This window comes from Astyanax mexicanus, chromosome 1 (genome assembly GCF_023375975.1).
Source record: "Astyanax mexicanus isolate ESR-SI-001 chromosome 1, AstMex3_surface, whole genome shotgun sequence".
Taxonomy (NCBI): Eukaryota; Metazoa; Chordata; class Actinopteri; order Characiformes; family Acestrorhamphidae; genus Astyanax; species Astyanax mexicanus.
Window position 1 is genome coordinate 132,060,984 of NC_064408.1, and position 25,899 is coordinate 132,086,882.

General features: G+C 39.5%; 1 protein-coding gene across 1 annotated transcript in view; it reads left to right on the plus strand.

Moving 5' to 3' along the window:
• The first annotated feature begins 2,884 nt into the window (after positions 1 to 2,884).
• Positions 2,885 to 25,899, plus strand: part of LOC111190424 (NACHT, LRR and PYD domains-containing protein 12-like) — a 238,610-nt gene continuing 215,595 nt past the window's right edge. The window contains exon 1 of the mRNA XM_049468955.1: positions 2,885 to 3,726. The gene's annotated coding sequence lies outside the window, so the exon portion shown is untranslated. The remainder of the gene's footprint in view (positions 3,727 to 25,899) is intronic.

A 25,899-nucleotide genomic window follows, 5' to 3' on the forward strand; every position in this document is an offset into this window, starting at 1 on the left:
AGTACAGAGAGATAATGTGGAGCTATAGCTAATGTAACAGTACAGAGAGATAATGTGAACTACAGCTAATGTAACAGTACAGAGAGATAATGTGGAGCTATAGCTAATGTAACAGTACAGAGAGAAAATGTTGAGCTATAGCTAATGTAACAGTACAGAGAGAAAATGTGAGCTATAGCTAATGTAACAGTACAGAGACATAATGTAGAGCTATAGCTAATGTAACAGTACAGAGAGATAATGTAGAGCTATAGCTAATGTAACAGTACAGAGAGATAATGTGGAGCTATAACTAATGTAACAGTACAGAGAGATAATGTGGAGCTATAGCTAATTTAACAGTACAGAGAGATAATGTGGAGCTATAGCTAATGTAACAGTACAGAGAGATAATGTGGAGCTATAGCTAATGTAACAGTACAGAGAGAAAATGTGAGCTATAGCTAATGTAACAGTACAGAGAGATGATGTGGAGCTATAGCTAATGTAACAGTACAGAGAGAAAATGTTGAGCTATAGCTAATGTAACAGTACAGAGAGAAAATGTGAGCTATAGCTAATGTAACAGTACAGAGAGATGATGTGGAGCTATAGCTAATGTAACAGTACAGAGAGATAATGTAGAGCTATAGCTAATGTAACAGTACAGAGAGATAATGTGGAGCTATAGCTAATGTAACAGGACAGAGAGATAACTCAGTTACAAAGTATTAAACAATGTAGCCAACTACGCTACTTTAGGAATTGCACCCAAATATGTTAAATAGAGACAGGTTTGCTGGTACCCAAAAGAACAGCAAAGACAACAAACAAGTTTATTTAGTAAAATTCAAGCAATACCAAGTAGAAATAAATTTAATATTAAAAACAACAAGCTGCTTATTGGCACTTAACAGCACCTGTAGCTCATCTAGTAAAGTAAAAAATCACAAAGACAAAAAAATCTCAAAAAATAAATAAAAACCCAACACAAACTTATACTACAATTCAGCTCAGCAATAACATTTTGCTCTGGATTCACTTGAAGTTTCTGTTTCCTAAAATTGTTCCTTTCCTAAATTGCACAAGTTCTGTCTAACAGCTGAGCTTTTCACAAGAATTCACTCAAATTAGAAAAAGAGAGAAAACAGCAGCTTTATTTCACCAATAAATGCAGATAGAAACCATATCAGCCTTACTGCACCCATTTAATCAACACGGATGGAAGCGCCAAAAAGAAGCTTCTCAAATGATCAGACGCCAACAATTCCCACTGAGTAATAAAACTGAAGAACTGGAATAAGCTGATCTCAGACCGACTTTCAGAGGAAGCTGCGGTATCCAGAAAAAAAACTACTTTTATTAAACCATTACATTAATTAACTAAACAAATCATCAACCCTCTAAACAACAGATTAATTGTCTAAAAATCTAACAATTAATACTACTAAAAAAAATAGTGCTTTAATAAGAAATAATACTAATAATAATTCATCCTGTCACACATGATTGTGTATAAATCTATTTAAGGTTAATGTATATTTATAATAATACAATAAATCTGCTCTTAATTTTATAAAAGAAGTGCTAATTTAAGTTTGGAGCTGTAGATCTGGTTGAGTGTGATTTCTCAGAAGTGATCATGTGACTGAAGGAAACTAAAATCCTTCATAAGCGGAAGTGAAATAGGCCACAGTAGCCCTGCCCTTTGCTGAGCTGTGGGTTTTATTTCTGCACTGGTTTCCATCTTTCATAACTTCCTATTTACAACATTTCTCCCAGGTTACAAATACAAATATTGCCATTCAGAGCATTTATTTGCAGATGCTCAAAATAATGAAAACGGTACAGTGTTTTTAAACCTGAAACAATGCAAAGTTCATATTCATATAGAAACAACAATGCTAATGTTTCTAGAGTTCAGAAATCTATATTTGGTGAAATTATCCTTTTTTTTATCACAGCTTGCATGAAGTCTTTCACACTGCTTTTGAATAACCTTATTCAACTCCTGGCGCAAAAACTCAAGCAGTTCAGCTTTGTTTGATGGCTTGTTACCATCTTAAATCTTACATGATTACATTCAGAGTTTTTTAATGGGGTTCAGGTCTGGAGATTGACCATCAATTTACCTAAATGTCAGTTAGCAACTGCAGGACTACATCAAGTGACCTTTTTCAATGAGAAGCAAAGAAAAGCCAGGATGAAGTTTGTAAAACATCATAAGACTTGGACTATAGAGGACTGGAGTAAGATCATCTTCTCTGATGAGCCTCAAGGCTTTGCTCAAAGACCTGGCCATCAAATGTTTAGATGGAGATCTGCAGAGGTGTACCTGCACCCACTGTGAAACATGGTGGAGGATCGTGATGATCTGGAGATGCAAGGCTGGAATTGGGCAGTTTAGTCTTTGTGAATGACATGTGAATCAAGTTGCATACAAGATTATCCTGGAATAAAACTTATTTTATTCCGTTCTAGTAATGTTCCCCAACTCTGTTTTTCCAGCAGGACAATGTTCAATTCCACACAGATCAATTAAGGTGTGGAAGAAGGACCACCAGATCAAGATCCTGTCATTACAGCACAATCTCCAGCCCTGAACCCCATTAAAAACCTCTGGAATATAATCAAGAGGAAGACGGATGATCACAAGCCATCAAACCACCAAACTGAACTGCTTGAATTTTTGCACCAGGAGTAAAGCAGCATAAAGTTATCCAAAAGCAGTGTGTAAGACTGGTGGAGAGCATGCTGAGACAGATGAAAGCTATAATTAAAAAACACCATTTATTGATTCTGAACTCTTCTTATTAAAATTATCATTGATTTGATAAACCACTCAACAACCGAAGCAAACAAACCACAACATTACACTAATTACTATAATAATACTAAACATACTAAACAATTCTGCAGGGGTTTTTACCTGATGGTGGTCGTGACGATATTTGCCTGTGGTACTTTGGGCGTCCCCTCCCACCGTCAGTGTGTAGTCATTCTCCACAGTCTGCTGCTGCTTCTCTTGGGATTTAAATATGTGTGTGTGTGTGTGTGTGTGTGAGTGTGTTATATAATAGTGAACTGCCTGGCCTCAGTGTCGAAGGAGCTACAGGAAAGTCAGCAGAATTTATACAATAAACATTTCATAGAATTTAATCAGACTTAAACGAAAAATGTAAAGAGATTTTTTTTTAAACATAAAAATAATTCTCTGAACTAAATATTTCTAGTCAGCACAACTTCTAGTGGATTTCTTCAAAAGTTAAAATTTTCACAAAACACTACAAATCTATTATAGTAAATCTCCTTGTAAATTAGCGTATTCTAAACTTCACCGGTTTCCCCCACTTCACTGGATTTCTGTAGATCTGCTTCTGTAACTCTACTGTTCTCTTCTATTTCTACTCTGATCTAATACCTTCAGAGTCTCTAACAGATACAGAACTGAATTCATACTGCATCTGTGGGCTTCCTGTATGTAGCTGTGTCTGAGTTTGAGTTGTGAAACTGTTTCCTGTTACGCAGATCTGCTTGCTCTCTTTACTCATCAGTTTTATAACGGAGCTGCACTGAAGTCTGGCTTTAAAAGCTTCCTCTACAGATCAGAAGAGGTTTTATATGGAAAGTTTATGATCAGAATGATCTAAAAGCTAAATTCTATCCTCTGTTCCAGATCTAAAAGTACAGGAGTTTAGAAGCTGAGGACTAAAAGCTCATGGACTGATACAGCTCTGCTCACAGCAGGTAAGATCATTTCATTTAATTACACTCTTTATTTTTACTCTTTCTCTCTGGATTCTACAGGATACATGAACAATGTCTTTTAATATGAACTTTCTGATCTTTACTTTTAACACTCCTCTGCTACAGTTTCAATATGTACAGTAAATATTATCCTAAACTGGAGAATTATTTTATAGAAATGTAATGTAAATTACTGTGTTGTCTGATTTCTTTGTGTTTCTTTATGTTGTTTGTTTGACCTAATTCTCCTCAAACACCCACTTCACTCCTGACCATCACTGATCCAGTAAAGCTTCTTAAAGAAGGAGCGGTTGGTGTTTTGTAGATGTTACTAATAACATTAAAACATGGGTTCTGTCCTCCTTCAGAAATCCAGGAACTTCTACATCTTTACCAGAAATCCTCCACTAAACCTGAATCTACTCTCCTTCTACAGGAGCAGTCCTACAGGATGGAAGGTGATCCACAAGTGTTGGAGGACGATCCAGATCAAAAAGGTGATGTAGCAGATGCTCCTCCCCCATTTTCTTTCCTTTCTCTTTCTTTCTTGGACAAGATCAATCATTTTTTTAACTAATGTCTTATATAGTTTCTTATATTTAGATAAAAAATAAAGAAATACTAATGAACAAATATTGGAAATCATAAGGTAACATGATTTAAGTTTTCTCTAGCGCTTCTTCCAGGTCCACTCTCACACATTTTGTCTAAAACATGAAAAGAAAAGAGTTTTTTAAGAAATTTGCTGACAGAGAATAATTGATTGGTAGGTGGGTAGTAACATGCTACGTTTACTTAATTACATTATATTTTTTAACACTTTTACTTGAGTACATTTGTGATGTCGGAAATCTTTTACTCCATTATATTCACCTTTGTTCCTCACGTTACACATTACAACCATAAGTAATGAGTCATTTTTAATTCAATGCACATTTTCTGTTGCTTAATTCAAACACATCTCTGAAAGCTTCCTTCAGGACCTTGTACAAGTCCGTTCACCAGGAGCAACATCTGTCCTGGGCTGAACGATTTTTAATGAGCCCCGAACCCGAATGCAATGTTTAGAGAAAAGACACCTAGTTTTCCTCACGTTTACATTGTCCTCTTGTTATAACGCATAGTTATAAGTGCTCTTCACACATCAGAGTTTACAGATCCGTCCCACATCACTTCCTACACCCTGCACTAAATCTACTCTCTGGAGAGGTCAACAACACACAGTGCTAAAGGTCACAGGGTTTTAAACAGTCATGGGTTTACAGCCCCACCCCCTGGTTCACTAAACACTGCAAGAAATTTGATACAAAAAATTCTGTCCATCTGTAATTTCAGAACGACAGCAGTATTTATAGTAATAAAGCTGCAGATGAACAGTATAACATTAGACTAATTACAGCTTATTGTTGTCAGCAGGGCCAGGAACCACGAGAGACAATGCAGATTAGAAAACACAGGTTTATTATAAACACAGATCCAAAGCATCATACTAGAACGTAGTCAGTACACGGTAAAACATGCAGGTTAAACAGGGAAAGGCAAGATAGTAGTCAGAGGAGGAAACAAGGTCAGTAACAAAAATCCACAATAAAACCAGAGGGCTAGGCAAGAGAGAAAACTAAGAGCAGAAAAGGGTCGATAACAAGAATTCAAGAAAGTCAGGAAAACGCGTCATAACAGTGCTAGAAACCTAGTTAATACTCGGCGAGGAACAAAGGGAACAGAGGGCTATTTATACAGGTGCAAACAGATGTGGGAAATGTGTAATCAGAATGTGAGAAAGGCTGAACGCTGCAGAGTCACGTGCCGAGTCATTGTAGTCCATGGGCTGAGATTGCTGGGAAATGGAGTCTTTGGGGGGGACAATTGTCCTGAATAGGCAGACTGACAAAGTCAGGACTGACAGTTATTCAGTTATTTAACAAAATAATTTTTGTACAAATTACTTTTACAAAAGTTCTGCCTTTGGCTACTCTATCCACCTTTGGTTGATTCTGAGTTTTGACTGTGAGAATTTTGATACACTTGAAACTCAGACTTTTGCTCTCATGTGAACACAGATCAAATCAGTCCTGTCCAGACCACCACAACCCAGAACCCCACAGCTCCCAGTGAACTGGTCCAGACCACCACAACCCAGAACCCCACAGCTCCCAGTGAACTGGTCCAGAACACCACAACCCAGAACCCCACAGCTCCCAGTGAACTGGTCCAGAACACCACAACCCAGAACCCCACAGCTCCCAGTGAACTGGTCCAGAACCCCACAGCTCAGACTGGAGGGAATGTCATTGCACCTGTTCTACATGGAAATTTTTATGGCTCAGTTCATATTCACACTGGAGCTGAATCTCAGCATGAAGGTAAAAATATCTGAAACATCTGAAAACTATAAAAGGTAAAGTAAAAGAGGAATAAGAGGAAAAAACTTGTTTACTGCCTTTTTCAGACAGTGATTGTAAAAAGTACACAAATAGATTTTTTTTTGTTTCTGTATAATTTTACTACACTGTGGTCAGTTTTATTAAGATTGTTCTGATACAAATAAATACAGAATAAATAATGAATATATTTGTTAGATTATATTTATTTGATTATTATAAAGATGCAAGCATATGAACCCTTAAACACAGGCACTACTGCAGAGAGAGAGAGCCGGAGTCTGAGAGTACAGTAGATTATGCTGTTTCTTCATCAGCAGCCGGAGTCTGAGAGAGAGAGAGAGAGAGAGAGAGTACAGTAGATTATGCTGTTTCTTCATCAGCAGCTGGAGTCTGAGAGAGAGAGAGAGAGAGAGAGTACAGTAGATCATGGTGCTTTTCCTTCAGCAGCCGGAGTCTGAGAGAGAGAGAGAGAGAGAGAGAGAGAGAGAGAGAGTAGAGTAGATTATGCTGTTTCTTCATCAGCAGCCGATGTCTGGGAGAGAGAGAGAGAGAGTACAGTAGATTATGCTGTTTCTTCATCAGCAGCCGGAGTCTGAGAGAGAGAGAGAGAGAGAGAGTACAGTAGATCATGCTGTTTCTTCATCAGCAGCCGGAGTCTGAGAGAGAGAGAGAGAGAGAGAGTACAGTAGGTCATGCTGCTTTTCCTTCAGCAGCCGGAGTCTGAGAGAGAGAGAGAGAGAGAGAGTACAGTAGATCATGCTGCTTTTCCTTCAGCAGCCGGAGTCTGAGAGAGAGAGAGTACAGTAGGTTATGCTGCTTCTCCATCAGCAGCTCTCATCACTCTCATTGTGGCTTCTGTTAGCTGACTGTGATGCTGCATTATCACATGTATTGGAGGAGGCGTGCTCTGGCCTTTACCCTCCTAGTGATAGGGGGAGTCCCAATGAGTGGATGGGGTAATTGGCCTTTCAACTAGGGATACAATTATATATAAATTATTAAAGAATAATGTACATTGACAAAAAATAAAATTAACATTTTACAGAACAGAACCTGTGTATTTAGACTGTTTTATTTAGTTTTTTGTATTTAGTTGAGTAATAATAAAGAATAGAGCTCAGTTCAGTGTTTTTGTGATTGAATTATCTGATGTTGTTTCTTATTCTGTACTGCTGTGCTCTCTCTCAGGTGGAGCAGGTGGAGGACAGGTAAGGAGTGAGAGTTCAGCAGCCTCTTCTACTACATTGACTGCAGGTAAACTCATTAAATAATTAAAGTTATTCTGTGTTAATACATGAACATTACCAATGACCATGAAACATTAGCAATAAACACCATGGCCTTTCTAATATACTGTAACTCTGTAGTGGTATGCACTTTTTCTTTGCATTTGGCGTGTAATGCAGTTTGTGTGTTATACTGTTATATGCAGAAAATTAGCCACATTTGTGCTATGATTTTATATTTTATATTTTATTGTAGTGAACCTTAGTCTTATCTTGTCTTTAATAATATTAAAAGCTACTAAATATGTATTTACATTATAAAATGTAATGCAATGATGTTACACAGAAAGTGAAATATTTTGATTAATGACAATGAGTCACTATATTTAATTTTTTTTCCTTGCATCAGATAAAATCCAATTAAAACTAAAAGAGGAGTTTAAGAAGAAATTTGCAAACCTGTATGAAGGGACGTCACAGGAAGGGGATTATGCTCCTCTGAAAGACATTTTTACTGAACTCTATGTGGTTAAAGGCTGCACAGGAGGAGTAAACGCTCAGCATGAAGTGAGACAGATGGAAGGATTTTATCCCAAACCAGGAGAAACATCAGTCAACTTCAGTGAAATTTTTAAAGTGCAGTCTGGAGAAAATAAGTCTGGTACAAAAGTTCTTACACTGGGAATTGCTGGTGTGGGGAAAACAGCCTCTGTACACAAGTTTATTCTGGACTGGGCTGAGGAAAGGCACAACCAGGATTTAGATTTCATTCTGTTTCTTCCCTTTCGGGAGCTGAATTTGATTAAAGAGAATTCCCTCAGGCTTTCAGATCTTTTACACTATTTTCACCGTGAACTCTACATAGAAGATGTAATGGAGATTTTAAACGGTAAGTACACTGTAGCTTTGATTCTAGATGGACTGGATGAAAGCAAGATTCCTCTAAACTTCAATCAAGAGAAAGTATTAAATGCACAAGCGAAGATCTCTCTGAATAAACTGCTAACAGGCATCATTAAAGGAGAGCTGCTTCCCACTGCTGTTATTTGGATAACTTCTCGACCTGCAGCAGCCAATCAGATCCCACGTAAATACTTCCTGATCATTACAGAAATCCGTGGATTCAATGACTCACAGAAGGAGGAGTACTTCAGAAAGAGAATCCAAGACCAGGATGAAGCCAGCAGAATCATTTCACATATTAAAACAGCAAGAAGTCTTCATATCTTGTGTCACATTCCAGTCTTCTGCCGGATCTCAGTCTCTGTTCTTCAGGAAATGATTAAGAAAGACAAAGAGATGGAAAATGCTCCCACAACTCTTACAGAAATGTACATTCGTTTCCTGATCTTTCACACAAGACAGAAGAGTGAGAAATACAACCCAGAACAGAACGTGGATGGTGCAGTTCCATCATCTAAGAGAGAAAAAATGGAAGCAGAGAGTGTACTGAAACTGGCAAAATTAGCCTTTCTTCAGCTACAAAAAGAACAGCTCATATTCTATGAGGAAGATCTGAAAGAGTGTGATATTGAGGTAGAAGAAGCCGTAGTGCACTCTGGAGTCTGTACCCAGATCTTTAAAAAGGATGAGAAGTTCTACAGCTTTGTACATTTGAGTTTCCAGGAGTTCCTCGCTGCTGTGTTTGTTTTCATCACATCCAGTGATGAAAGTAATCCACTCTTCCAGACCTGGTGGGAGAAAATAAAATGGAGGTACAAACACACACTGGATAATCTTCTGAAGACAGCTGTGGAGAAAGCCATGAAGAGTAAAAATGGACACCTGGATCTTTTCCTCCGCTTCCTCTTTGGCCTCACTCTGGAGTCCAATCAGAGGCTCCTCAAGAGTTTACAGCCAGAAATAGAGATAAACAAAGAGGATCTGAAGGGGACTATAGGCTACATTAAGAGAAAACTCAAAAAGAAGAAATCTTCTGAAAAGACCATCAATCTCTTCCACTGTCTAAGTGAAATGAAAGACACCTCACTCACAGGAGAAATCCAGAACTTCCTGAACTCAGGAACACTCTCAACACAGGAACTCTCATCCACACAGTGGTCAGCTCTGGTATTTGTGCTGATGATGTCAGAGGAGACTCAGGAGAAGTTTGAACTGAAAAAATACAGAGCATCAGAAGAAGGACTGAGGAGATTACTGCCTGTGGTGAAAAACACACGGCGAGCTCTGTAAGTACTATTTTCCTTAGTGATACTTTTTATATAGTAGTAAATAACTATTCTATAATGATAATAATAATAATAATAATAATAATAATAATAATAATAATAATAATAATGATATATCTGATGATTATAATTATACATTTAAAAGATTCCAGACATAACTAAACAAAACAATCTTAAATCACTAAACTGCACAAAGGTTGATATACAAAGTGTAATAGAAATGTGATATTGTTAACAGGTCTTACTAAATATTAATGCTATACTAGAGGATATATAACATGTTTAAGCTGCCTTTTGTTCCTTATACATACTCTGAGCCTGTAATTATACTGATATTCTTTAAACTAATAAAAATTGATTGTGTTAGGTACAGGTAAATGCCCTTTACCCTATAGGTTTAGCAATTACTTCATTTTAGAGTTTCTGAAAGCTAATTATAATATTAAATGTGAAGGTTGGATCACTGCAGTCTCAGTAAAAACGCCTGTGAAACACTGGCATCAGTACTCATCTCGGATTCAGCACTGATAGAGCTTGACCTCAGTAACAATGACCTGCAGGATTCAGGAGTGGAGCTGCTCTCTGCTGGACTGAAGAGTTCACACTGTAAACTACAGATTCTCAGGTCAGTCTTATTCCATATCTGAGAATTGAATTATATGATTGCATATAAAATTAAACGCTTTGATTCTGCTGGTCAAGCTGCCATATTTAAGATGGAATGAAAAGTTGTGTAAAATGTTCACTTGTTTGCTAAACGTCAGTGTTTAAAATTTAGTAAAATGATAAACATCTTGAATAAGATTATTTCTGAAGGAGATATAAATTTGATCTAAAATAAAACATTAGCTTCTCTAGAATGACAGCATGCTTTGAAACTACCAGTCTAGAGCAATTAAATTGGAATTTTAGGTGGAGTGGTGGAAAGATATGCTAAACAAATTTTAGACTAGGGTTAGTAACAGGGTAAAAAAAAGACTTGTGGCAATTGTTACTGTAACTGTCAGAATGACATGTTAATTAGAATATTTATGTTTATTTATTATTATAAATTAATTGTTGTTTTTATTTCACATGGTTGTTAAATAGGGCTAAAAACAATATGAACAGGTCTAAAAATGAGGGTGAAATTGCTTTACTGTGGAGCATAATGAGTCACGTGACGTGACGCGGATAACTGTAGAATTGTGGGTCATAACTAACTTTGGCGGCAGAGAGAGACGACTATCTTAGTAGCAGAGGGAGAACAACAACCATAGCTAACACAAGGTCTAAAGGCGCACACGGTAAATGTTTATATCTGTTTAATATTGTTTGATAATGTGTTTAATATCCCTTTTTGTAATTAATCTCGTGTTTGGAGTTGTACACAGTTTGTTGTGCTAGCTAGCATATGCTGAACGAATGCTTTGTTTTGTCATAGTTTTCACTGTGTCCAATGAAGAAAGAGAGAGAGAGAAATAAGTCTTCAAAAGACATCAGTTTGACTTGTGGCCATTATTCTATTAGACCAGTGTAGCTACACTGATCTCCCTAAAACTAAAGCATGTATTGGTACTGTGTCACAACAGACCCAACAGACCAGGTTTTAGAATCCAAGTGCAGGTTTTAAGTGTACAGAAGCTCAGACTTGCAGCAAACATAAACAGGAATACATACAAGACCTTGCAAAGAGTCTCACACACGCTTTTTCTTATAAAGGCTCAAGGACAAAGACAAAATGGCCACCTAATGCAGAACCAAACATTCAAAGCTCTGGTGAGAGTGACCTCTGGTGGTGGGGAGGAGAGTCCCCAGGCCCATATGTGACAAACTGCTGGTCTGGTCATGCTGGTCTGTAGCTGCTGCTACTGTCTGACTCTGCAATGGATGATGTTGACATGTTGACGTAAAAGTGGGTTAATTTAATAATAAAATAAAAATAACACAATAAAATAAAATATATAACAAAAAATAGGGAGGGGTGGGATCCTTCCTGATGCAGGTGGCCCTTTTCCTGCATCTGAGCACACAACGCTCTCCACCACACATCTGTAGAAGGAGGTGAGGACTGCGCTCCCGAGTCCAGCTCGTCTCAGCCTCCTGAGGAAGTAGAGCCGCTGATGTGCTTCCTGACCAGAATGGAAGTGTTGTTGCTCCAGATGAGGTTGCTGCTCAGGTGCACACCAAAGTACCTGTAGCTGTTGACCACTTCCACCGCAGATCCTCCAATGTGCAAGGGGAGGTGGGTATGCTGACCCCTTCTGAAGTCCACAATCATCTCCTTCTTTTTCTTTACACTGTCCACCTGCCTGTAGCTGGACTCATCTCTGTTCGTGATGCATCCAACCACTGCTGTGTCGTCCACAAACTTCACAATATGACAGACTGGATGGATAGGTGAGCAGTCATATGTCAGCAGTGTGAACTATTGGAGTAAGGGCTACTGGCTGGTAGTCATTCAGACCTGTCACTGCAGAGCTCTTGGAAATTGGTCTTCAAGCAAGTAGGGACAGTTGATTGGATAAGGGAGGCATTGTTGATGTGCACCAAGCTGTCAGAGAGCTGGTCGGCACAGTCTCTTAGCACCTGTCCGGGGATGATGTCTGGGCCAGCAGCTTTCTGGGGGTTGATCCTCCTCGGCGTCCTCCTTGCTTCTGCTGGTGTCATGCTGAGGGGCTCCTCTCCTGGGGAAGGTGTGAGTCTAGTGCTGGGGGGGTGTCAGGATTCTCAGAACGGGCGTAGAACTTGTTGAGAGCCTCAGGCAGGGATGGGTCTTTGAACCTTTGGCAACGTTGGTTTTATAGTCTGAAATGCACTTGATGGTACTTAAAAAAATACAAATATAGTAGTAGTAGGAGTGATAAGCTTTGCTTGGTAATACACTGAAAGGATGATTAAAATGTTGAACTGATATCTTAAAAAGAAAAGTTACAAATATGTACAGTCATATTTCTTCTAAATTGACAACAATTCTAGATCAGTAAATAAATAAAGATATGCTCAGTAAGTTTTTGCCAATGCTGAGGGTAAATAATGTAGAAATATAAACAAACATCCACACAAAGAGCATATCTGATCACCAAGCATTAATATGATCATTGCTTTTAGTTAAAATTTTATTTAATATATAATTTTTGTCTTAAACTTGTTTGAGTTATTTAATAAATTAACATTTCCTGTATTAGTATGTGTTTCTGCATTTATATGTTTTAAAGCTAAACACAGTGATTGTGTTGCTTGGAATGGACATCTCATAAAGATTTATTTTGTTTTTGCTTTTCTGTCATACTTAAATTTTTCACATTATCAAACAAACTTTAATATCAGACATATAACTTCAGTAAATATAAAAAACACTGTCACGCCCAGCACTAAAACTGTGCCTTTCTCACCCACACTCAGCTCTGCCTGTGACTTCCAGTCACTTGACTACATTACCCAGAATGCACAAGCCTGTGACTCTCATGATCACGTGACCTTCAGGAAGTCATTCTCCTGAGTACTAGCACCTGGGGAGCCAAGTACAAAAGACTGCCTTGAACTCAGCTTTAGTGCTTAGCATTGTTTCAGTTCGTCCAGCTTTGCAACAAGTTTCTCTTAGCCTTTGTTTGTTGCTTTGTGTATTGTGTATCGTTTTTCTGGATACCCTAACTCTGGACTATTCAGTGTGACCCTGGTTTGTTTTCTCCTTTTGGCTCATGTTCTCTGGTAGTGACCCTGCTTGTCCTGACTACTCTCTGCCCCACTATGACAAACACTTTTTAAATAAGTTCATTTATTAACAGAAAAAGCTATCCAGACTACTCTAGCCCTTTGTGAAAAAGTATTTATCCCCCCATAAATTAACTGTAATTAATTACGTTTTTTAGAAATCTGAGCTCAATTTCACTACTAACCACAACCAGGCCTGTAGAGTCAAGAAATCCCTTAAACAGATCCTGTCTGACAATATGAAGCAGACAAAAGATCTCAAAATGCAACACATTGTGCCCTGAAGAAATTTCTGAAGAAAAAAAAAACGGATAATAAAAAAGTCATTGATTATCTATCAGTCAGGAAAAGTACAATTTCTGAGAGCTTAAGTATTCTTGCTAATTGCTTTCAAGTGCCACCAATTAAAACCCACACCACGCTAAGTGCCCTTGGTCCAACCTCTGGGACAAACCATTCCATGCTCAAAGTGGGGGGGGGGGGTCGTCATCACAGTAGTTTAGCTAGTTTATGATTATTGTTAAGCTTTGTACTAACAATATTTTTTGTTGGAAGGTTAAACCAGAACACTGCCAATCACTGATTTTTTTCCTGTATGTTATACTTTGAGATTGTTGGATGTTCTAATAAACCTAAAATGGATTATTAATAATATAAGACTCATTTTCAGCCATTTCTTATTGTTACATTATCATAAATGCTATGGATCTACTTTATAATAAAAAAAACTTTCGTTATGCCTATTCTTAAGTAAAATCTGCTGTGCTTTCCTCATTTTGTAGACTAGCTTCATGTAATCTTGGAGAAAAGACATGTGAAAGTCTGGGATCAGTTTTGAAGCTGGAAAACTTCTCCATAAAGGAAATAGATCTCAGTAACAATGACCTGCAGGATTCAGGAGTGGAGCTGCTTTCTGCTGGACTGAGGAGTTTACACTGTAAACTGCAGATTCTCAGGTTAGTTGGTTCATTATAAAATGATAAATGTGAAGAAATATTCAGTGCTTTACCAAGATCTTTATCTATAAAATATACACCAGGACCGTATTGAAAAGTGTACATAATAATCTACATCGTCCGCTATTAATATGGGTTGATGCAGATTTTTTGTCATTTTTTTTCGTGCTGGAACGATTACATGGATTGTTGTGGGGAATCTCTGTGGAGGGTTTATGGCAGGGGTCGGCAATAGGCGGCCCTCGGGCCAAATGTGGCCCGCAAGCATGACAAATCTGGCACATGAGGCTGTATGAACTTTTTCCTTCTCTCTGCCGCACTCGGCTTGACTTCAGTTTCTGCCCGTTTTGGGTTCCCTATCTCCTTAAGGGTGGTTCTTCCTGGCTGCATCCCAATTCAGTAGTCGGGGCAGTGGTAGTTTATTATACAATATTATAATTCAGAGGCAACATTGAAACAATTTCAGGCGAGAGGAACTCAAACCAAATTATTACAATGTGCCTGTACTCCGTCAATAACACTTCTGTTTCCAAAGTTTAAGAGGCCTGTAGAGTCAAGAAATCCCTTAAACAGATCCTGTCTGACAATATGAAGCAGACAAAAGATCTCAAAATGCAACACATTGTGCCCTGAAGAAATTTCTGAAGAAAAAAAAAACGGATAATAAAAAAGTCATTGATTATCTATCAGTCAGGAAAAGTACAATTTCTGAGAGCTTAAGTATTCTTGCTAATTGCTTTCAAGTGCCACCAATTAAAACCCACACCACGCTAAGTGCCCTTGGTCCAACCTCTGGGACAAACCATTCCGTGCTCAAAGTGGGGGGGGGGGGGGGGTCATCACAGTAGTTTAGCTAGTTTATGATTATTGTTAAGCTTTGTACTAACAATATTTTTTGTTGGAAGGTTAAACCAGAACACTGCCAATCACTGATTTTTTTCCTGTATGTTATACTTTGAGATTGTTGGATGTTCTAATAAACCTAAAATGGATTATTAATAATATAAGACTCATTTTCAGCCATTTCTTATTGTTACATTATCATAAATGCTATGGATTTACTTTATAATAAAAAAAACTTTCGTTATGCCTATTCTTAAGTAAAATCTGCTGTGCTTTCCTCATTTTGTAGACTAGCTTCATGTAATCTTGGAGAAAAGACATGTGAAAGTCTGGGATCAGTTTTGAAGCTGGAAAACTTCTCCATAAAGGAAATAGATCTCAGTAACAATGACCTGCAGGATTCAGGAGTGGAGCTGCTTTCTGCTGGACTGAGGAGTTTACACTGTAAACTGCAGATTCTCAGGTTAGTTGGTTCATTATAAAATGATAAATGTGAAGAAATATTCAGTGCTTTACCAAGATCTTTATCTATAAAATATACACCAGGACTGTATTGAAAAGTGTACATAATAATCTACATCGTCCGCTATTAATATGGGTTGATGCAGATTTTTTGTCAGATTTTGTCGTGCTGGAACGATTACATGGATTGTTGTGGGGAATCTCTGTGGAGGGTTTATGGCAGGGGTCGGCAATAGGCGGCCCTCGGGCCAAATGTGGCCCGCAAGCATGACAAATCTGGCACATGAGGCTGTATGAACTTTTTCCTTCTCTCTGCCGCACTCGGCTTGACTTCAGTTTCTGCCCGTTTTGGGTTCCCTATCTCCTTAAGGGTGGTTCTTCCTGGCTGCATCCCAATTCAGTAGTCGGGGCAGTGGTAGTTTATTATACAATATTATAATTCAGAGTCAACATTGAAACAATTTCAGGCGAGAGGAACTCAAACCAAATTGTTACAATGTGCCTGTACTCCGTCAATAACACTTCTGTTTCCAAAGTTTAAGAGGTGCATACTGGTATGGTGTGGGTTTCATGACATGATAATCTGTGTTGCTAGAGAGTAGAGTATATCAGACATTAAATACATTTGAACGTGTGATTTATCAATGGAAATTTTACAATTACTTTTTTATTTTAATTAGGATTTCTGAATGTATTTTTTACATTGAGATGCTATTTTTTCTTAGAGATTCAGCTATTATAGTGTTAATCATGTTATTCATATCTCTCAGTCTGCCACTGTCACTCTTTCTCTCTCTGTTAATAACTTACTTTAATTTTCTCTCTCTCTAGATTATCTGGGTGTATGATCACAGAAAAAGGCTGTTCTTCTCTGTCTTCAGCTCTGAGGACAGAGCTGAAAGAGCTGGATCTGACCTACAACCACCCAGGAGAGTCAGGAGAGAAGCTGCTTTCTGCCAGACTGGAGGATCCACACTGCTCACTGGAGACACTCAGGTATGAAGAAATACTCAGGGGGAAGATTCAGGTGTGCTGCAGATGTTAGATAGAGTGATGAGGGTCAGTTAAAGATAAAAGAAGAGTGATCAACTGTTTAAAGAGTCCAGTGTTACCCTTTGTTAGAATGAGCTACATTTTCTCAGTTAAATTAATATATTTTTAATAATAAAGCGCACAGTGCATATACAGATGTGGTGTATTCAGTCTTGTGGATTTTGTATTTTAAACTGAAATAATATTATAAGCTGAAAGCAACTCATATCATCCAGCTTCAGATCAACACAGGAATAATAATAATCCAAGTTCAGGATCAGAGTTTGCCCATAGACAGAACGTAAAGATTAGGGTTCTGGACTACAGAGTTTGTAGCGTGATGAACCCTCAATGTACGTTATTCATAAATTACAGCGTTTCAGGTGTTAATAAAATGGATTGAGCTCATCAGAGTTTAGAGTAAAGTGAAGTCCACATGTTTGTTGGTTAAAAGTTGAAGACTCCATGTTTCCTTTGTAGCTGGATCTTTATGGTTCAGCCTTTACTTCTTCACCTGTTCTAAACAGAGACCCTATAATTCTCCCTCACGCCCCCTAGAGGCTGGGAATAAAAGAAGAAGCTAAAGTGTGACAGCATATTGAATCTGTTATTAGATATTAAAATTTAAATCTGAGGCTCTGGTTTCCTCTAATTGTGTTAATGGTGTTATAAAGGAGTGGGTGTTTCTTCTTAAGGATTAACGTTAATTATTGTGTATCAGGAAAATCCAGAACTTCATATTCCTTCACCATGTTCACTAATATAAACCCAGAGAGAGAAACTCTGCATTTCACTCTCACACCCTGCTGATCTGTGTGTTTGTGTGTGTGTGTGTATGTGTATGTGTGTGTGTGTGTGTGTGTGTGTGTGTGTGTGTGTGTGTGTGTGTGTTTAGAATGGAACATGGAGGCGAAATAAGAATCAAACCTGGATTAAAGAAATGTAAGTTTTCTCACACACACTACACACTCACATACACACTACACATACACACTACACACACACACACACACTACACTCACACACACACTACACACACACACTACACTCACACACACACAACACTCACACACACACACACACACACACACACACACACACTACACACTCACATACACACACTACACACTCACATACACACAGTACACACTCACATACACACACTACACACTACACACTCACATACACACACTACACACACTACACACTCACATACACACACTACACACACTACACACTCACATACACACACTACACACTACACACTCACATACACACACTCACATACACACACTACACACTCACATACACACACTACACACACACACACACACTACACTCACACACACACTACACACACACACTACACTCACACACACACAACACTCACACACACACACACACACACACACACACACTACACACTCACATACACACACTACGCACTCACATACACACAGTACACACTCACATACACACACTACACACTACACACTCACATACACACACTACACACACTACACACACTACACACTCACATACACACACTACACACACTACACACTCACATACACACACTACACACTCACATACACACACTACACACTCACATACACACACTACACACAGTACACACTCACACACTACACACTCACATACACACACTACACACACTACACACTCACACACTACACACTCACATACACACACTACACACACTACACACTCACATACACACACTACACACACTACACACTCACATACACACACTACACACTCACATACACACACTACACACACTACACACACTACACACTCACATACACACACTACACACACTATACACTCACATACACACACTACACACACTACACACTCACATACACACACTACACACTACACACTCACATACACACACTACACACTCACATACACACACTACACACTCACATACACACACTACACACTCACATACACACACTACACACAGTACACACTCACACACTACACACTCACATACACACACTACACACACTACACACTCACACACTACACACTCACATACACACACTACACACACTACACACTCACATACACACACTACACACACTACACACTCACATACACACACTACACACTCACATACACACACTGCACACACTACACACACTACACACTACACACTCACATACACACACTACACACACTACACACACTACACACTCACATACACACACTACACACACTATACACTCACATACACACACTACACACACTACACACTCACATACACACACTACACACTACACACTCACATACACACACTACACACTCACATACACACACTACACACTCACATACACACACTACACACTCACATACACACACTACACACACTACACACTCACACACTACACACTCACATACACACACTACACACACTACACACTCACATACACACACTACACACACTACACACTCACATACACACACTACACACTACACACTCACATACACACACTACACACTCACATACACACACTACACACTCACATACACACACTACACACTCACATACACACACTACACACAGTACACACTCACACACTACACACTCACATACACACACTACACACACTACACACTCACACACTACACACTCACATACACACACTACACACACTACACACTCACATACACACACTACACACACTACACACTCACATACACACACTACACACTCACATACACACACTGCACACACTACACACTACACACACTACACACTCACATACACACACTACACACACTACACACTCATATACACACACTACACACTCACATACACACACTACACACACTACACACTCACATACACACACTACACACTCACATACACACACTACACACAGTACACACTCACATACACACACTCACATACACACAGTACACACACTACACACTCACATACACACACTACACACTCACATATACACACTACACACACTACACACTCACATACACACACTACACACACTACACACTCACATACACACACTACACACACTACACACTCACATACACACACTACACACTCACATACACACACTACACACACACTACACACACACATACACACACTACACACTCACATACACACACTACACACACTCACATACACACACTACACACTCACATACACACACTACACACTCACATACACACACTACACACTCACATACACACACTACACACACTACACACTCACATACACACACTACACACTCACATACACTCACATACACACACTACACACTCACATACACACACTACACACTCACATACACACACTACACACACTCACATACACACACTACACACTCACATACACACACTACACACTCACATACACACACTACACACTCACATACACACACTACACTCACACACACACACTATACGTACATTACATTACATTTCACTTTTAAATGATGGAATCAGCAAAAGCTCATCCTCTTCTTTATCTTCTACAATATTTGATGAACTCATCTTAGGTTTATTGAACTGAACTGAGTTTTATCTCTGTCTGAACTCAGTTTCTCGATGTGATTTTTTATTTCTAAAACTGTACGATGAGAGAGAATGAGTGAGAATGAGCTTCAGCTGCATCTGTCGCTGTTCAAACAAAACAAACCATTCAAACGTGCAGTGTGAGTTATCCACAACGCTCTCCATTAAAATAATCACACAGTGTACGCTAGAGTTTAGATCAGACCCAAAGAATCCAGCCCGACCCATAAACTGTCATTATGAACCCGAGCCTGATTTAAACCCCACATTTCTTCATGAGTAAAAAGTTAAAACTGAGCGTTTTAAAAACTTTTTCAGGCTTTTTAAATGAGCGAAATCTGTTCAGAATTATGTAAATTAACATTACAGCACTGAAGAAGCAAAGACCTATTATTAAATAACAATGTTTATTAATAACATACACACACTACACACACTACACACTCACATACACACACTACACACTCACATACACACACTACACACACTACACACTCTACACACTACACACTCACATACACACACTACACACTCACATATACACACTACACACTCACATACACACACTACACACTCACATACACACACTACACACTCACATACACACAGTACACACACTACACACTCACATACACACACTACACACACTACACACTCACATACACACACTACACACTCACATACACACACTACACACACTACACACTCACATACACACACTACACACTCACATACACACAGTACACACACTACACACTCACATACACACACTACACACACTACACACTCACATACACACACCACACACACTACACACACTACACACTCACATACACACACCACACACTACACACACTACACACACACATACACACACTACACACTCACATACACTCACATACACACACTACACACTCACATACACACACTACACACTCACATATACACACTACACACTCACATACACACACTACACACTCACATACACACACTACACACTCACATACACACACTACACACACTACACACTCACATACACACACTACACACTCACATACACACACTACACACACTACACACACTACACACTCACATACACACACTACACACTCACATACACACACTACACACTCACATACACTCACATACACACACTACACACTCACATACACACACTACACACTCACATACACTCACATACACACAGTACACACTCACATACACACAGTACACACAGTACACACTCACATACACACACTACACACACTCACATACACACACTACACACTCACATACACACACTACACACACTCACATACACACACTACACATACTACACTAGGGTTGTCACGATACCAAAATTTTGACTTCGATACCGATACCAACTGTAGTATCACGATTCTCGATACCAAAACGATACTTGGAAGAAGAAAAAAAACAATAAAAATATCTGAACATAAAATGTTTATTTTTGACTGAACTGGATTGAACACTGAACAATCGGTGCAAACGTTTTTATTCTAAAATGAAACATTTGAACAAAAAACAAGTTTCGTTATTATAACCTTAACTATAACATAATTATCTAAACACTTCCTAAAAACTAAAAACAGAGGTAATGGTAGCCTGACTATGTGAACCTGACGGGCGGGCAGAAGTTAAGTTCTGAATAAGGAAAATAAAGAGACAGAAGAACATTACAATGTTATGCTCATTTTAACACTCACTGCTCCGTTTTATTAATCAACCGTTTACCGTTTTTAATAAGCCCATGTTCAGTGTAACGATCAAGCAGGCTAGGTGCCTGACCACAGATTTGCGATGGAAACGTGAAAACGTGAACATCTTGTGTTCATGTTTCACAGTAAATGGGATAATGGAGAAATAGAGAAAAACACGGGTCCAAAACAAAACTCCTGCACACTCCTCTCCGTGTTAACGTGATTTACTAGCAGTCGCTAGTAAATCTTAGTAAAGCTACAGACAGAGTGTATCTTGACTAACTCCACTAACCTGTCGACTTCTCAGCTCTTTGTAGAGATCAGGGTGCTTGTCTGCTAAATGAATGAGCGAAATATGATCAGAATTATGTTAAATAACACTGTAACACAGAAGCATAGAACTATTATTTAATTAACATGATTTTTAAGAACAGCTAAACACACTGCTGCAGGTCAAACGCGGAGGAGTTCACGTGCGAGAGAGAGAGACACAGAGAAAGAGACACAGCGAGAGTGAGAGAGAGAGACACAGAGAGAGACACAGAGAGAGAGACACAGAGAGAGACACAGAGAAAGAGACACAGCGAGAGTGAGAGAGAGACACAGAGAGAGACACAGGGAGAGACACAGAGAAAGAGACACAGCGAGAGTGAGAGAGAGAGATTTGCGTGTTCTGATGTGGGCTACTCACAGGTAAAGGTTCTCTTTTATCTCCTCGTGCTCATATTCTAGTCCCACACATAATTCTGCAGCTCCCTCAGTGTTTTCTGTCGTATTTTGCGGCTAGCGCGAGCGCTTACAACTAACACCGCGGACCGCGAGGTGCCGCCGCGCTTGTGCCGAATCCGCTACTGAATCCGACTCCCGCTTCGCGGACAGAATCGGCACAACACCCCCCGCTGTACAACTGCGGGAGTGAAAACAGCGCTAATAAATAAAGTAGTTTAGTTTCACTTTCAGTTTTCGTTATTTTCGTTATTTTATTTAAAAATAAAAATATAAATAAAAAACAGATGCCTACATCTCAGACTATTTTCCCACACTTCACTCCCCCCGCCCGTTTTGTCCACAAGTCGCGGACGAGAGACATCTGTTATTTTAGCCGTCGCCATTCTACACTCGCTGCTGCTCTGCTGGCTTGCGCATGAATCGATTCATTTGTTCAGAAGTTTATCTGAATCCTGCCACACCGACTGCTGCGGTGTGAATCAGTTTTCTTATGAACTGAATCAAATCGTGCCTACTAATTTGACTCATTTGAAGCTAGTGACTGGGCTATATACAGTATCGAAAGCATCGAACGCTAAAGAACCGAATCGTTTGTGATGACGTAGTATCGAAAAAGAATCGAACCTTCGGTACACCGTGCAACTCTATACTACACACAGTACACACAGTACACACTCACATACACACACTACACACTCACATACACACACTACACACACACATACACACACTACACACACTACACACAGTAGACACAGTACACACACACTACACACAGTACACACACTACACACTCACATACACACACTACACACTCACATACACACACTACACACACTACACACTCACATACACACAGTACACACACTACACACACTACACACACTACACACTCACATACACACACTACACACTCACATACACACACTACACACACTACACACTCACATACACACAGTACACACACTACACACAGTACACACACACTACACACTCACATACACACACTAAACACTCACATACACACACTACACACATTACACACTCACATACACACAGTACACACACTACACAGTACACACTCACACACACACAGTACACACACTACACACTCACATACACACAGTACACACTCACATACACACATTACACACACTACACACTCACATACACACACTACACACTCACATACACACACTACACACTCACATACACACACTACACACTCACATACACACAGTACACACACTACACACTCACATACACACACTACACACACTACACACTCACATACACACAGTACACACACTACACACTCACATACACACACAGTACACACACTACACACTCACATACACACAGTACACACACTACACACTCACATACACACACTACACACACTACACACTCACACACACACAGTACACACACTACACACTCACACACACACAGTACACACACTACACACTCACACACACACAGTACACACACTACACACTCACATACACACACTACACACACTACACACTCACATACACACAGTACACACACTACACACTCACATACACACACTACACACACTACACACTCACATACACACACTACACACATTACACACTCACATACACACAGTACACACACTACACAGTACACACTCACACACACACAGTACACACACTACACACTCACATACACACAGTACACACTCACATACACACATTACACACACTACACACTCACATACACACACTACACACTCACATACACACACTACACACTCACATGCACACAGTACACACACTACACACTCACATACACACACTACACACACTGCACACACTACACACTCACATACACACACTACACACACTGCACACACTGTACACACTCACATACACACACTACACACACTACACACTCACATACACACACTACACACTCACATACACACAGTACACACACTACACACAGTACACACACTACACACACTACACACTCACATACACACAGTACACACACTACACACTCACACACACACAGTACACACTCACATATACACAGTACACACACTACACACTCACATACACACAGTACACACAGTACACACTCACTACACACACTACACACTCACATACACACACTACACACACTACACACTCACATACACACACTACACACTCACAAACACACACTACACACACTACACACTCACATACACACACTACATACACTACACACTCACATACACACACTACACACACTACACACTCACATACACACACTACACACACTACACATACACACACTACACACTCACATACACACACTACACACAGTATATACTCACATACACACACTACACACAGTACACACAGTACACACACTACACACTCACATACACACAGTACACACTCACATACACACAGTACACACACTACACAGTACACACTCACATACACACAGTACACACTCACACACACACACAGTACACACACTACACACTCACATACACACAGTACACACTAGGGCTGCACGATATATCGTTTAAGCATCAACATAGCGATGTGCGCATGTGCAATAGTCACATGGCGGGATCTGTAATGTCACGTAAGGCAATAAAAACTCATGTTGCAGTGTTTTGATTCTTGACACAAGAAGTAGATACACAGCGTTCTGAGTGAACAGCGCCGCCTCTGGCTGCTGCTGAAAAAGGCGGGGGGATTGATGGTGAGGGGAGGTGGAGGTGGAGGGGGAGGGGGTGTAAACACGAGGTAACCGCAGGGTTCATACGGTCATGAAACCTGGAAAAGTCACGGAATTTGAAAACAGCAAATCTGAGCGGAGCTTCAGCTGCTGCACTGTAACTGTAATTCACTCAGTGAGAGAAACATGCTGATTTAATGCTGTCCGGCTTCATTCAGACTAAAGAAAGGCAGAGACGCGAGGACCCCAACTGCAGGAATGGGATATTTGTAACGTTACACAGGAGAAGCAGCACGGAGCTAGCTAGCGTTAGCTAACTAAACACGCCCCGGTGTTTACCTCCGGGAACAGCATGGTTACCCTGCAGCGCTAAAGCGCAGAAATCTCTCTGTTCCTTTAAACTGTGATACAGACTGTCCGGATTTAACTTCTCCAAAACACAGCGAGACCCCGCGCGCCCGCCGCTGCCTATAGCACTGAGACTGAGAGATATCAGAGGTGTGTTTGAAGGAGGGTTATCTTATTCAGTGTAGATCAGTTTCCATCGTGTACATTAAAAAATAAATGTTCAAATTAAAAGGAAAATGACTAGTTCTGTTTTAGTTTCTGTTACAACATAACCTGAGAGCTCGATGCAACAGTGTAGTTTTCTTTACTAATATTTT